Raw genomic sequence first — 16,706 nt, forward strand, 5'->3', positions numbered from 1 at the left:
GCGAGAGAGGGAACACAAGTAGGGTGGCTGGGAGAGGGAGAAGCAGGCTTCCCGTGGAGCAGAGAGCCCGATGTGGGGCTCGATCCCAGGATCCTGGGATCATGACCTGAGCCGAAGGCAGACGCTTAACGACTGAGCCACCCAGGTGCCCCGAAAATATGAATTATTAACAAATATTTTAATTCATCCAATAAATAAAAATAAATTTCAGGGGCTCCTGGGTGGCTCAGTTGGTTAAGCATCTGCTTTCAGCTCAGGTCATGATCCCAGGGTCCTGGGATGGAGCCCCACATCAGGCTCCCTGCTCAGCGGGAAGTCTGCTTCCCCCTCTCCCTCTGCCTGCTGCTCTGCCTACTTGTGCTCTCCGTGTCAAATAAATAAATAAAATCCTTTAAAAAATAATAAAAAATAAAATTTCAGGGGCGCCTGGGTGGCTCAGTCGTTAAGCGACTGCCTTCGGCTCAGGTCATGATCCTGGAGTTCCGGGATCGAGTCCCACGTCGGGCTCCCTGCTCATCAGGGAGTCTGCCTCTCTCTCTGACCCTCCCACTTCTCATGCTCTCTCTTTCTATCTCATTCTCTCTCTCAAATAAATAAATAAAATCTTAAAAAAAAAAATACTAGGAGGTAGGCACTATTATTATCCCTATTTTATAGATGGGGAAATCGAGGCTTAGCAAATTAAATAGGACTGTAAAATGGTGTAAGTTTGGAAAACAATCTGGCAGTTCTCCAAAAGGTTAAATATGGAGTTACTATATGACCCAGTAGTTCTGCTCATAGGTATATGCCTAAGGGAACTGAAAACGTATGTCCACAAAAATCTGTACACAAATGTTCAAAGCAGTTCATTCATGGCAGTGAAAAAGTAAAAACAACCCAAATGCCCATCAATGAATGGATGGATAATATGGATATAAATAGAAAAAATAAAACGGATAAAATGGAGTATTATTCAGACATAGAAAGGAATGAAATACTGATATATGCTAGATAAAAGAAGCCAGACACCTTGGGGTGCCTGGGTGGCTCAGTCGTTAAACGTCTGCTTTCGGCTCAGGTCATGATCCCAGGGTCCTGGGATCGAGCCCCACATCGGGCTCCCTGATTGGTGGGAAGCCTGCTTCTCCCTCTCCCACTCCCCCTGCTTGTGTTCCTGCTCTTGCTATCTCTCTCTCTGTCAAATAAATAAATAAAATCTTAAACAAAAAAAAGAAGCCAGACACAAAAGTTATGTATTGTAAATTCCATTATATGAAATGTCCAGAATAGGCAAACCCATAGACACAAAGTAGGCTGGTGCAATAATGGGGAGTGACTCTTAATAAGTATGGGTTTCTTTTGGGGGTGAAAAATTTGTTCCAGGTCCCACCCTACTGAGGCACTGTCTGCATTGGATCTGGGCAGTCCACCGCTGTATCAGGAGGCCTCTGTCCTGAGGACTTTGTGGTGGTTGTCATATTATTTTTTGCATTCTTCTATATGTTTGTTTTATTTCTTAATTTTAAAAAAGAAAAGAATAAAATTAGAATAAGAAATCTAATATGGCAAGGCTCTGATTTGGGCAAAGGCTTAGGCTAGTTGGCAAATGAAATAGAAGATAGATAAACATTGCTTCTGATCAGAAAAGTCTAAGGCAAGGAACCAGGATTCAAAACTGTTAACCATATCAGCACCGTTTAATGATTGAAGACTTTGGACATATTATAAAGAGCAAGTTCCTTGGTTATGTTTACTGCCCTACTGTCAATACCAACATTATTACATAGACTCAGTGCTAGTGGTTACCTAGTAATAGGAACTTGGAAGGACAGAAAAATATTAAATAGCAATAATAATGGATTAAGACTTTGCTCATATTAAAACTGGCCTAACATCAAGTAAGAAGGTTTGAGTAAAACTATCCTATCTAGAAGTAGGTCAATACCAGAGCCATCTGCTCTTTAAAAAAAAAAAATCTCTAAACACTACTTCATAAGCAATCAGAAAGGCAATTCTCTAACAAAATCAGATTATTAAACAGATGGGAAGAGAACAGAAAGAATGAAAGTATTTGGCTCACAAAGAAACAAACAAGGAAAAATTTGCTCAGGCAACACAGAGATGATAATATTCTGGGAAGACAATCAGTCATAAATCTTCATGTCACAGCCAAATCATTACATACTACTTTGGGAAGAAGAGAGAGAGGGAAGGGGGTGGGGGTGGGGAGAGGGAGAAGTAGAGGGAAAAAAGAGAGAGGGGAGGAAGGGAGCTATCTGCTAAATACACAGATTAAGTCTTAGTCAGTGGATTATCATATATTTAAAACTCTCACCTAAATATAAGATACCTTAGCCAAAAACAATCTCAAAAATAAGGAGAGTAGACTCAGACAAGGATCATCATAGCCACTAAAACCAGTGGGTGGTACCTGCTGGGAAACAGGATATTCACACAGTCTCGAAGTATTACCTCACATATTACTTATTATTCATAAAGGGGAAAAGGCGTATTTTTGGTGGATAAGCTGATGAACAACACCTTAACCAAATAATCAAACATCCCCAATCATGGAACAAACTGACATTACAGTAGTCCCCCCTTATCTGTGGGGCACATGTTCCAAGACTCCTCAGTGGATGCCTGAAAATGCAGATAGTACCAAACCCTATATAGTATGTTTCTCCTACACATACATACCAATGATAAAGTTTAATTTATACATTAGGCACAGTAAGAGATTAAAAACAATAGCTAAAAATAAAATTGAACAATTTTAACAATGTACATAATAAAAGTTATATGAATGTGATCTCTTTCGCTCTCTAAATATCTTATTGTACCGCACTCATCCATCCTGTGATGGTAATGCCTACATGATGAGATGAGCTGAGGTGAATGATGAAAGCATTGTGATTTAGCGTTAGGCTACTAACCTTCTGATGATATGTCAGAAGGACCGAGGGGTAACTGAAACCCCAGAAAGTGAAACCGTGGATAAGGGGGGACTTGTTGCGTATGCCTCCAAATGTGATCTACTGAAAAGAATACACAAACTAAATGTTTCACCTCTACTCATGGAACAATCAGACAAATCCAAATTATAAGACTCTTATGAAAAACAGAAAAATGTGGAACTATTCTAGATTAAAGGAGACTAAAGAGACACAATAACTACCTAGACTATAATTTAAAAAATAAAACAAACTACATCTCTAAAGGACATTACTGGGACAACGAGAAATTAAAATTTTAAATTCAAATTAAATTTAAATATAGCCTACATACTGGATATTATTGCGTCAATGTTAAATTTCTTGAGACTGATAATGGCATTGAGGTTATAAAGGACTGTTCTTAGTAGCTACATACTCAAGTATTTAAGGGTAAAAAAAGGTCATGATGGCTGCAACTTACTTTCAAAGGAAAGAGAGAGGCGGAGGTGGTAGTAGGGAGGGTGATAAAGCAAAGCTAACAACTGTTAATAACTGGTCAATGTAGACAAGGTGTACATGAGCGTTCCTTGTTCCATCCTTTCAATTTTTCAGTAATTCAGAAGTTTTTCAAAATCAAAATCAAGGGCAAAAATTGCAAAAAACAAACAAACAAACAAAAACAGTAAGAGTAGAGGTTTGAGTCCCATCTTGAAATTGTCCCTGGCAGTCCATAAAAATCTGGACTTCTCAGACCTTGTGCTGAAGCTGGTAGGACACTGTTAAACCAACTGGGCTCCCCCATGCCACGCAGGCCTGCAGCTTGAATACACATGCATTAGCATTATCTCTGTGTGGAAATCCATTAAGCAACTTGAACAACCCATCTGGGAAGAAGCTACATCAATACCATTTTCCAGATAACAAAAACCTTTGCTATAGCCCAAAAATAATGACCACCTGCATTATGGAAAAATAAGAAATGATCTGAGACTGCCATGGAGCCATATGTTAGCCTCAGAATTTCTAATGAAAGTTCATATCTGGACCCATTTTATACTGTTAATCAAGACCAACTCATCCTAGGGGCGCCTGGGTGGCTCAGTTGGTTAAGTAACTGCCTTCGGCTCAGGTCATGATCCTGGAGTCCTGGGATCGAGTCCCGCATTGGCCTCCCTGCTCAGCAAGGAGTCTGCTCCTCCCTCTGACCCTCCCCCCTCTCATGTGCGCTCTCTCTCTCTCTCTCTCTCTCACTTTCTCTCTCTTTCAAATAAATAAATAAAATCTTAAAAAAAAAAAACCAAGAACTCATCCTAGAATGTGGCTTTTGTACAGTTTGAATCCTTTAGTTCAGGAAATAAAAATTCCTCAGCCACTGCAATATACTGAGTCTCTGTACCATTTAGATGAAAGATAATCCCTTCCTTCTTGTTTTGATTTTTTAAAAAAAGGCAAGTTATTAATAAATCTGCATATGTTCCCAATATTTTCCTCATTCAAGTTCACAGCTTCCCTCTTGCCATTGAGAATTACAGTATTAAGTTTTCACTTAGCGGGGATGTCTGGGTGGCTCAGTCAGTTAAGCGGCTGACTTCGGCTCAGGTCATGATCCCAGAGTCCTGGGATCCAGCCCCACATCAGGCTCCCTGCTCCATGGGGAGCCTGCTTCTCCCTCTGCCTGCCGCTACCCCTGCCTGTGCTCTCTCTGTCAAATAAATAAATAAACTCCAAAAAAAAAAAAAAAAGTTTTCACTTAGCAAAATTTGTTTTGAAGAGCACCTTGCACTAGGTCAACTCCCAGGGACAGCCATTAGTTAGATTGTATAATATACAATAGTAAGAAACTAGAAACAACCTAAATCCAAAATAGGATGGTTAAACTATAACATATTAATCTGATGGAATATTGTGCAACAATTTTTTTTTTAAAGATTTTTATTTATTCATGAGAGACAGAGAGAGAGAGAGGCAGAGGGAGAAGCAGGCTCCCAAGGAGCAGGGAGCCCGATGCGGGACTCAATCCCAAGACCCTGGGATCATGACCTGAGCCGAAGGCAGACGCTTAAACCATCTGAGCCACCCAGGTGCCCTATTGTGCAACAATTTAAATGAAATATAAAGGCAATACTGAAATATAAGGCCATGTAGACACATTTTTAAAAAATATAAAGAAAAGAATGTTAAATGAAAGGTGTACACAGTATGTATGCTAGAGGACAAATAACAGAGAAAGGTCAAAGAGAACTATAAACAGTTGTTCCACTTAGGGGAAGGCATTTTGGTATAATTTTTTTATAGTTTCTGATTTACTGAATTTTGTTTAAAATGTAAAATTTGAAATATAAATTTAATGATCATGAGCAATTGGTACTACTCATCCCACAGGATGGTTCCATAAAGGGACATGCAAAAGACACAGAAACAAATATCTCCCACAAGACAATATCCAGGTTATGGCATTTTCTTACTACTTAGGTAGTCTTGATTTATGTATGGCATGAAATAGTAAAAAAATTCAGAATCATAATTTTTTTATTTTTTTATTTTTTAAAGATTTTATTTATTTGACAGAGAGCGACACAGTGAGAGAAGGAACACAAGCAGGGGGAGTGGGAGAGGGAGAAGCAGGCTTCCTGACGAGCAGGGATCCCGATGTGGGGCTCGATCCCCGGGTCCTGGGATCATGACCTGAGCCGAAGGCAGACGCTCAACGACTGAGCCACCCAGGCGCCCCAGAATCATAATTTTTTTAAAAGAAGTACAGGGGCACCTGGGTGGCTCAGTCATTAAGCGTCTGCCTTCGGCTCAGGTCACGATCCCAGAGTCCTGGGATCGAGCCCCGCATCGAGACCTGCATCGGGCTCCCTGCTCAGAGGGAAGCCTGCTTCTCCCTCTCACTCCCCCTGCTGTGTTCCCATTCTCACTGTCTCTCTCTCTGTGTCAAATGGTAAATAAAATCTCTAAAAAAAAAAAATCTTTTTTAAAAGATTTTAAAATTTATTTATTTTTGTGAGCGAGAACGTGAGCATGTGCATGGGGGGGCGGGGGTCAGAGGGAGAAGCAGACTCCCAATGTAGGACTCTATCCCAGGACCCTGGGATCATGACCTGAGCCAAAGACAGACGTTTAACCGACTGAGCCACTTAGGCACCCCAATTCTATCACTTTCAAATATATATAGCAACATAGTATGTTTTAAAATAGTAGTTCATACTATTAATGGCTAAGATCAATTTGTAATTTTGTCATCTATTTATATTTCACTTAAATCCCTTAAAATGCCTTGCATTCAATAACTGTTCATTTTATTCTTTTGTTTAATAAACCTTTCTTTAGAAGTTGTATAAAAGTAAATGGCACAAAAATATAATTTGAAGTATTTTTCTGAAGTTCAGAAGAAACAAAAAAGTGTGTTTGTGGAGAGTAAAAGAAAAAAATTAACAAAACTTTGGGAATTTTTGAACTTGAGGAATGAATTTATAGATATTCATTATATACTATTCTCTTATTTTGTGTGTGTTTGAAAATGTTCATACCAAAAGTTCAGAATACCAATAGGGGTAAAAAAAAAAAAAGCGTAAACCAGAACTTAGACCAGGTTAAAGATTAGTGATCTCAGGGGTAACGGAGTTTGAATTTGGGAGGTTTTATTGTGACTTCTAAAAGAAATGTGGAGGGGCGCCTGGGTGGCTCAGTCGTTAAGCGCCTGCCTTCGACTCAGGTCATGATCCCAGGGTCCTGGATCGAGCCCCGCGTTGGGCTCCCTGCTCGGCGGGAAGCCTGCTTCTCCCTCTCCCACTCCCCCTGCTTATGTTCCCTCTCTTGCTGTGTCTCTTTCAAATAAATAAATAAAATCTTTAAAATAATAATAAATAAATAAAAGAAATGTGGAAAATAGAAAAGAAAAAAAAGAATGGGAAAGTCATATTTCAAGACAAGAAATAATACATACTTAGGTTCATATTTGGTTCTTTTTTCATCCTTGATATGATTAACTGTCCCTGCAAACTTGTACCAATTGTAAACAGAATGAAGTACACAGAAAACCACTCACAGCAGCTTTTCACAACTATACTTCCTTTATCCCTAATGACGCACCTGAACACAACTGGCCCAGGTAAAGGCCCTTTACCTTTACCTGTTCAAAGGTAACAATTCAAGGCCACAGAAGATTATAGTTAGAAGATCAGATCCCAGAGAGCCTTAGCCATTGGTTCCTCACTCTGCTCATAGGCCAACAGAACTGGGAGAAAGTCTTCCTGTTATGTTGATACCGACTTATTTTGTGCCAAGAAGCTATACCCAAAGCCTAAGCAAGGTTTGCACTCCCTGTGGGATTCTTTACTATCTCAGGAAGGTTGAACAGATCGGACCAGTTTCCAAGAACAGAAAAGAAATACTGTAGGGAAATCTCGCTAAGGAAACCTCGAGATAATTCTCCCGACGCTACTCTCTATATCTTTTCTGCACATCAACACTAATGCTCACCCAACAACCTTTACTATCAACAGTAAATACTAGGAGAGAAACCAATAATACATTGGAAAAGCACACCTATCCAGTGAACCCCAACTAAATGGAGAACACAGAATTCTGCTCTCTTTTCATGTAGCTGTGCTCTCTGCATTTACCAATTATCATAATCGACTTCATTTTTGCTTACAGTTACTTGAATATAAATCATTTCAAAAAACAAAATAAGGGGCGCCTGGGTGGCTCAGTCGTTAAGCGTCTGCCTTCAGCTCAGGTCGTGATCCCAGGGTCCTGGGATCAAGCCCCGCATCAGGCTCCCTGCTCAGCGGGAAGCCTGCTTCTCCCTCTCCCACTCCCCCTGCTTGTGTTCCCTCTCTCACTGTGTCTCTCTCTGTCAAATAAATAAATAAAATCTTTAAAAAAAACAAAAAAAAATAAGGGGCGCCTGGGTGGCTCAGTCGTTGGGTGTCTGCCTTCGGCTTGGGTCACGGTCCCAGCGTCCTGGGATCGAGCTCCGCATTGGGCTCCCTGCTCCACAGGAAGCCTGCTCCTCCCTCTCCCACTCCCCCGGCTTGTGCTCCCTCTCTCGCTGTGTCTCACTCTGTCAAATAAATAAATAAATCTTTAAAAAAATAAATAAACAAATAAAAAATGAACCTAAATAGGTTTTGGTTAAAATAATGGAAGACTAAAATCCTCTCTTTAAGAGAGAGCCGTCCCATCAGCTGGTTCCTTTGTTACTCACTGGCTGATACTCCACTTGTGAAGCCCAACTGCAGCTTTCGTGAAAATAATGTCAATGTGTGGGGTGTAATACTCACTGTGTTTCAGTAAAACAAGTCCTGTAGAAAAGATGGTCCAACAATGGGTAGCAGGTATATTAAGCTAATTCTGAGGGGCGCCTGGGTGGCTCAGTCGTTAAGCGTCTGCCTTCAGCTCAGGTCATGATCCCAGAGTCCTGGGATCGAGCCCCGCATCGGGCTCCCTGCTTGGCAGGAAGCCTGCTTCTCCCTCTCCCACTCCCCCTGCTTATGTTCCCTCTCTCGCTGGGTCTCTGTCTGTCAAATAGATAAATAAATAAAATCTTTAAAAAAAAAAAAAAAGCTAATTCTGAGATGAAATGACATTTTTAAAAAAGATTTTATTGGGCGCCTGGGTGGCTCAGTCGTTAAGCGGCTGCCTTCGGCTCAGGTCATGATCCCAGAGTCCTGGGATCGAGTCCCGCATCAGGCTCCCTGCTCAGCGGGAAGCCTGCTTCTCCCTCTCCCACTCCCCCTGCTTGTGTTCCTGCTCTCGCTGTCTCTGTCTCTGTCAAATAATAAATAAAAATCTTTTAAAAAAATTTTTATTTATTTATTTGAGAAAGAGAGACAGAGAGAGCACGAGTGGGTGTGGGGAGAGGGAGAGGGAGAAGCAGGCTCCCCACTGAGCAGGGAGCCCAACATGGGGCTCGATCCCAGGACCCCAAGATACTTAACCGACTGAGCCACCCAGGCGCCCCATGAAAGGACATTTAAATAAAAAGTTCACGTCTTAGAAAATCAAAATGTTTGGCCTCTCAGGAAAAAAGGTTGTCCAGGATAAGAGGTACTACTGATACCAAGACGTTTAACACTGAGATGAATTAAAATTGTGCACAAAGTAACTGTCCACGTTTACCACAGCATTAACACTGGGACTCTGCAATACAATACAAATACTTTTGCTACAACAAACTACTTTTTCCAGAAACACGTTCTTCCTTGCTACATATTGACCAGGATATCTACACAACTTAGCACTGTGAACTTGAATGCTTGTTCCTACACCACAGAACAGAGGCAGTCAAAGAGTCCCGCCTCTTAACTAACAGCTTGTGCCCCAAGACATCAGCCAGGATAACGGTGCGTATGTTATTTCACAGGCTGCACTGTTACAGGAAGAAGCAAAGAGCAGCGATTTCCTTCCAAAAGGTCAGCTGCCTCAGACAGACCAAACAGAAAGCAGTTAATTCTTGCCAACTTCCCCTCCTGCTTCTGCAGCTAGTACGCAAGAGCATTTGGTTTCCAGTAAAGCTCCAGAGAAAAACAAAGCAAGTGTGAGACCCAGAACCGAGGCAATCTAAAGTGTCTCACTTGACAATAAGACAATAAGATCACATGGAGCTACACTTTTTAAATGGCAATGGAACTTTAAAGAGCTACCAGATTTGATGAGGCTTAAATATGAGGAAAAGAACAGAATTGGGGCCATCCCAGATTTTATACTAGTGCTCCAGAGTTCACCTAAAAATAAAATGGTATTTTGGCTATAATAAATGTGACAACATATGAGGTCCCCAGTTGACTGATATAAAAATAAATCTTTAGCCTTCCTCTTCTCAAACTAAAGTCCTATTAGTCGTCAAACATGCTAAGACACTGGCCAGATTCAATGCTGACAATCAGTAGCATAAACAAGCACGCATACAATGATTATATAGTTTCTTAGATCAGACATGGAAAAAAGACTATATGACTAATAACAAAAAGGAGAATAGAATAGAAAATAAGATTTAAAATCTTCTTTAGGTAGTGACCCTGAATAGTTATGGAATAATACTGAAGATCTCCCACCCCCCAAAGAAACAACACAGCATTCTCACAGAGACTTCTTTAAATTAAGCAAGCATCCATACATTCAATCTTTCTAGAGGCAACAAAATTAGTCCTTTTGAGTATAAAAGTAAAGGAGAAGGAAGGAAAAATGAAGACTTTTTTAAAAAAGATTTTACTTATTTGAGAGAGACACAGCGAGAGCAGGAGCACAAGCAGGAGGAGTGGGAGAGGGAGAAGCAGACTTCCCGCCAAGCAGGGAGCCCCAGGCAGGGCTCAATCCCAGGACCGTGGGATCATGACCTGAGCCGAAGGCAGACGCCCAACGACTAAGCCACCCAGGCGCCCCAAAATGAAGACTTTTTAAGTTTTCTCAACTAGATGGATTTCTGGCGTAGCTACCTACATACAACTTAAAAGAAAATGTGATGGGTCCTTCGGAAGGGCTCCTACAGCATGTCATAGAGCTCTGTGTGGTTTCTACCTCTTTAGTTTCAGGTTGTGGTGGCAATGGAGACAGGAGGCTTTTTCTGAGACAAGCTCTTGTTCTAAAGATTCTAGGCTTTGATGATGGAGAGTATGTAACCCACTCTTGAGAATACCTTGCTTGAAATGAAGACAGTCTGAGGTTTAAGGAAAAACTTATTAGTTTATTACATATGCTAAATTAACCGCTGCTACCCAACTAGAAACTGTTTCATGTTGGAAACAAAATAAACTATTAAATTTCCAAGCCTTTCCTATACTTAATCATCAAACCTTAAATAATAAGAAAGGAATTTGCATGGGAAAGGAGAAAAAGAGGGTACAAACCATAGTAGGAGTAATAAGAGTAATGCTAGTAATGGTAAATGTTTAAGGAGCTCTTACTACATTATGCACTGTTGTATGCACGTTATATGCTTCCTCAGTTAATCCTCATGACAAATCTATGAGGCAGCACAATTATTATCCCCCTTCTAATAGATGACGAAACAGGTTTAATAGGGAATTTGCCTGAAGTCCTGCAGCAAGTAAGTGAAGGAGCTGGGATGAGCACACAGGCTGTCCACCTCCAGGGCTCATGCTCTCAAAGACACCTCACCTAATTCCTGACATGATATCTGTAACTCAAGACTGCTTTATGATAAAAACTACAAAATGAATTAACACAAAGTACAACTCACAAAGAGATATGAAGAATTATTTGACAATCCAAAAATATTTTAAATGGGACTCCCCTCTCCTAAAGGTCAGAGATCATCCAGATGACCAACCTTCAAACACAATCAAAGGAAGCCATCCATATTAGGTGTTTGGTGGCTCACCTTCACTCCTCTAAATCAATCAGAAATCAGCTAAACGCTTTAGATTGTAAAAGGGAGTGGGAGGAGAATAACGAGAGGTGGGTAACTTTCCAATGAGGCCAAAACCTAGATCCTGACCACCTGTGGTCAGAATTAGCACTGTGACATTTCATATAAGCAGCAGAGTGGTTCCATTTGTTATATTTGTTCCTGAATTCCTTATTGGGTTTCCCTTAGATACACTACTGTCCATCACCAATATTCACCAGAGATCATTCTAAACTCAGGTTTTTCTGCTGGCAGAAAATATTTCTCTTTAAAGGGACAATATCATTAATACAAATGAGACAACTAGTGAAATGTTCTGGGGATAAGACAGGTTCTTAAAAGTCAGTTATCTCGGGCGCCTGGGTGGCTCAGATGGTTAAGCGTCTGCCTTCGGCTCAGGTCATGATCCCACGATCCTGGGATCGAGTCCCATATCGGGCTCCCGGCTCAGCGGGGAGCCTGCTTCTCCCTCTGACCCTCTCCCCTCTCATGCTGTTTCTCTCTCGCTCGCTCTCTAAAAAATAAATAAAATCTTAAAAAAAAAAAAAAGTCAGTTATCTCAATATAACTATTCACCTTACATCAATAACTAAACATCAACTTGCCTAACACTGATGCGCATATTTAGTTACAGACAAGGTGTGAATGATAAATTCCTGCGATAATTGATACACCCTAATATGACAAATATAAAAATGTTACTGTGCACAATGCAGAATAAATATTAGTCAAATATTAGGAGATCATGTGGGTTCACTAAGCCATGCCACTAAGAAGTAGTTACTCTATATGTGGAAGACAACTTCTGAATTTAATAGTGTTGTGCAACATGTCAAGGGAAAATTTGGGACAAGGACACTGGGCCATTCCATACTCTCATGAAAGGTGACTCATACAATCTTTAATATCTCTAGCTAAAAAAAGAATCAACACAATACTTGTATACCATGCCTTTTATCATTCTGATCATCCCATTTGTTTTAAGATTTATTTATTTGAGAGAGAGAGAGAGAGAGAGGGGAATGGGGGAGAGAGGAGGAGGGAGAGAAAATCTCAAGCAAACTGCGCTGAGCACATAGTCAAATGCAGGGCTCGATCTCACAACCCAAACTGAAATCAAGAGTTGGACACTCAACTGACTGAGCCACCCAGGAGACCCCTGAACATCCCATTTTTAGAAGATGGAATGCTTTACCTCTCTGGAATTAGAATTTATACTACACTCTGGGCATAAGAACCAAAGCAATTTTGAGTTATCTGTTGCTCAACTACTAGACTAGAAGTTATCCCAGGGCAGGAACCATTTCTCATTCATTTTGATTTCCTCAACACAGTACTTGATATATGGTACATAATCAATAATTGGGTGTTAAATTAAATATAATTTTGGTAGACCTCCATGTTACAAAAAGAACCTAAACTGGGGAAAATTAATGGTAGGTCAGTTATTCTCTTCAAGATGTTATTTTTGACACTGTGGAAGTCATTAACTTGAATCCTTATTACAGGAATAATGGGACTGAATCACACTTTATACAAACTGTGACGGAGGTTTTGACTCATCATTGGTGCTAATCAAGACAAATATAATCGCAATGTTCCATTCCATAAACATCATGACAAGTTTGTAAAACAGAGCTAACACCTCATCGCAGCAATTTCAAAGAGGAGAATTACATGAAATACGATGGTGCTAATACAAGCTGAAATTCCAAAGAAAGCTTCTCCTTTATGCAAACTAAACTGTTTCTTTCAATTATGTCTCAAGAAAGAAGCTGAGTATAAACGGAAAGCACAACATTTATCAACAATTCACTCCTTCAGTTACCATGCATACTACCAAATACAATCCAGAAAGATTTATGATTGTGCCAAAACAAGATGATGAGGTTCTACATCCAGAATGTAGATTAACGTTAGAAGGATGACTCAGGACTAATGGCATCGGTCTGATAGACACTGAACCTATTTTTTAATCTCCTGGGAGTTCTTCAACCATGGGACCGAATGCCAACTCAGGGAGATATTTCAGTAAATACAGCCACCTTTGACTACAGACTATTTTTTATTTGAGATGTCGTTCCATGAAGCAAAGTAAATTTAGTAAGTGAAAATATAGTCTTGAATTGCTATGGATGTCCCCTACCCCTGCCAAAAATGACAAGCTGCTTGCTCAAAAGCTGTCACTAATTAGCAGCTGCTGCTGTAAAGAAAACCAAAGTAAGTGCCAATAAAAGCATATTGAACTGCAAGAGGGCCCTATGACAAGGAATGGAAGATGCAAGAAGCTATTTGTGACCAGTAAACTTTATAAATACTGCCAATCTAAATTTGGAAGAAGTGGGGGCAGGGCAATAATTGCAATATATATCCATTCATATTTAAACAAGGACTGGAATATTCTCCTAACATTCTGAAAGTCATATAAATCCCAGAATACTGAGGTTACTGAATTCCATGACAACTATTTCCACCTTTCTAACAGAAATCAATCTTGGTTTTGTAATTTCTCATTGTCAATACTTCTGTCTCTGGCACAGTAACACAAACAGCATTTGTAGACATCAAAAAAATTGAATTTAAAAAACACCTTTCAGGGGCACCTGGCTGGGTCAGTCAGTACAGCACACAACTCTTGGTCTCAGGGCTATGAGTTCAAGACCCACACTGGGTGTAGAGATTTCTTAAAAACAAAATCTTAGGGGTGCCTGGGTGGCTCAGTCATTGGGCGTCTGCCTTTAGCTCGGGTCGTGGTCCCAGGGTCCTGGGATCGAGCCCCACGTCAGGCTCCCTGCTCTGCAGGAAGCCTGCTTCTCCCTCTCCCACTCCCCCTGCTTGTGTTCCCTCTCTCGCTATGTCTCTGTCAAATAAAATCTTAAAAAAAAAATCTTTAAAAAGTAAATAATAAAAAATGCCTTTCATATTCTAATGGCTTCGGCCCAAACTCCTATAGTTCTGAACCTAACTGGTGACCCTCCATTTTACAGGGTGAGAAAATGGAGTCAAGGATAGCAGAAATCATCTGCCCAGTGTCACTGAGCAAGGGATACAATGCTAGAAAACCTCTTTACTGGCCCTATGTTTAATGTTCTGATTAAGAGGCTCTAAAATAGTCCATAGATTAAGATCCTGCTTGAAATCTAAATTGCATTGGTTGCTTTTCAAATCATTCTCCAAGGCTTTCCATCTTACCCATCAGCTCTCACAGTATATATCTTTTTTCTCTCAACAAGTTAGTTTCTGTCCTTTAAAAAAATGAAGGATATTTCCTCCTTCAGTTTAGTTCTCTCACTCTCTTTCTCCCTATCCTTCCAGGTAGCCTGATAGAGAGCCGTGACTATTTTATTTATATTTGGGCCATAGGGTCTGCTTGTCTCTGTAGCAACTACTCGGAAAAATGAGAATGAAAAAGAAGGAAGGAAGGAAGAAAAGGGAGGGGAGGGGAGGGGAGGGGAGGGGAGGAAGGAAGGAAGGGAGGGAGGGAGGGGAAGGAAGGGAAGGATGAAGGGATAGACTGGAAAAAGAAAGAAAGGAAAGGGAGGGAAGGACAAGGAAGATATAATGAGAAAAGAAAATAGAAAAGAAACAAGTTATGAGCATAATTTCTTAATGAAGCTGCAATCAAAACCTCCTCTCTTGCAATTGTTGTCCCTTATGTAGAGTTTGCCTTAGTGTCTGTATAAACAATTACAACAATGTACCAGTAATTTTCCAGTTCATCATCAGGCTAAAAGAAGGAGAACAACTTGCTTTATGAAACATGGAGAAAGACTAATCTCTGCTATTACTGTCAGTGCAGGTTTATCAGCAAGACCTGGAGGAGATAAGCCTACAGACATAAAGATTAGGAATCACATTTTCAAAGCCTTAATAACCCCCTAGTGGTATGCAACAAGCTGCTGAATTAACTTGTCTTTGGATACTTATTTTGTATGCATCACTGGCTAGGTCTAGGTACAGAGCAAAAACTAAAAAATCTGGGGAAAGAAAAGAAGAAAGAACCAGACACAAAGGGACAAATGTTGTAGGATTCCACTTAACATGAGGCACCTAGAGTAGTCAAACTTCTAGAAAGTAGAATGGTGGTTGCCAGAGGCTGGAGGAGAGGGGAGTGGGGAGCTACTGTTTGATGCATATAGTTTCACTGTGGGATAATGAAACAGTTCTGGAGATGAATGGTGACAGTTGACTGAAAATGTCAATGTACTTAATGGAACGGCACTGGTTAAACTGGTACATTTATCATATACACACACATTTTTTAATGGGGGATAAAAAGCCAGTTCTCACCTAGGGAACTCACATTTCTTCCAGGTCTAACTCTAAAATGCAAAAGAAACAAAGGGAATTGGCTTTGCCCTCTTGTTTTTCCCACAGTAAAAGGCAATGCTTTCTGCCCTTTGGAAGGCTGACACAGTCTCTGGATATACCGTCTGTATCGAGATTCCATTACAAATGGAATTAAGGTATCTTCAACACCAGCCAGTGCTTATTACCAAAGATGAGTAACTGCCTACATAAACAAAAGTGGATCAACCCTCTCACAGAAGCAGTTAAGTATTTACTGGATAAATACTTACTGAGCATCTGTTAGATGCCAGGTTCTGTTCTAGGTACTGAGGATACAGCAGTGAACAAAACAGAGAAACATTTTACAGAATTAGATCCTAGTATTAAACACTTTAAAGTTCAAATAAATACAGACTATGCTATACTTTCTTATTTTTGCCTTTAATTTTCTTCTTCGGGGCGCGTGGGTGGCTCAGTCGTTAAGCGTCTGCCTTCAGCTCAGGTCATGATCCCAGGATCCTGAGATCAAGCCCCACATCAGGCTCCCCGCTCTGCGGGAGAGATTGAATCTGCAAATCATCTTTGAAAGATAAATGACTTGATTTGAGTGTATCAAGCAGGAAAGCTATCTTCCATATAAAACTGTGTATCTTGGAAAAAAACTAGACTAATACCACACTGAAATGATCTTAACTGTGGAATCCTTGATTAGACCTGATTTGTTTTGCACGTACTATATAGCTCCTTAGAGATGACCAGCTTTCAACGAGGATGAACAGATGTCCTGTTTTTATCAGAAATTGCTTTCACCTTGCCATGCCTTTCTCAAAAGCCAGTCTTCACCCTCTCTGATTTTGTTGAGGTGCTTTTAAAACTTTTTTTCCAGGGGCGCCTGGGTGGCTCAGTCGGTTAAGCGACTGCCTTCGGCTCAGGTCATGATCCTGGAGTCCCGGGATCGAGTCCTGCGTCGGGCTCCCTGCTCTGCGGGGAGCCTGCTTCTCCTTCTCCCCCTCCCCCTGCTGGTGTTCCCTCTCTCGCTGTGTCTCTCTCTGTCAAATAAATAAATAAATAAATAAATAAATAAATAAATAAATAAATAAATAAATAAATAAATAAATAAA

The 16,706-nt window shown here is 40.4% G+C and overlaps 1 protein-coding gene across 3 annotated transcripts in view; it reads right to left on the reverse strand.

Moving 5' to 3' along the window:
* STAT5B (signal transducer and activator of transcription 5B) overlaps positions 1–16,706 on the reverse strand; it is a 69,540-nt gene that overhangs the window by 32,890 nt on the left and 19,944 nt on the right. The window contains exon 1 of one of the 3 annotated variants that reach the window (XM_035027141.1): positions 16,320–16,338. The exons of the other annotated variants lie outside the window; for them this stretch is intronic. The gene's annotated coding sequence lies outside the window, so the exon portion shown is untranslated. Of the gene's footprint in view, positions 1–16,319; positions 16,339–16,706 lie in introns of those variants that run through there. 3 annotated transcript variants of the gene reach the window in all.

Source organism: Mirounga leonina, unplaced genomic scaffold (genome assembly GCF_011800145.1).
Source record: "Mirounga leonina isolate KUSES-001 unplaced genomic scaffold, KU_Mleo_1.0 Mir_200, whole genome shotgun sequence".
Classification (NCBI taxonomy): domain Eukaryota; kingdom Metazoa; phylum Chordata; class Mammalia; order Carnivora; family Phocidae; genus Mirounga; species Mirounga leonina.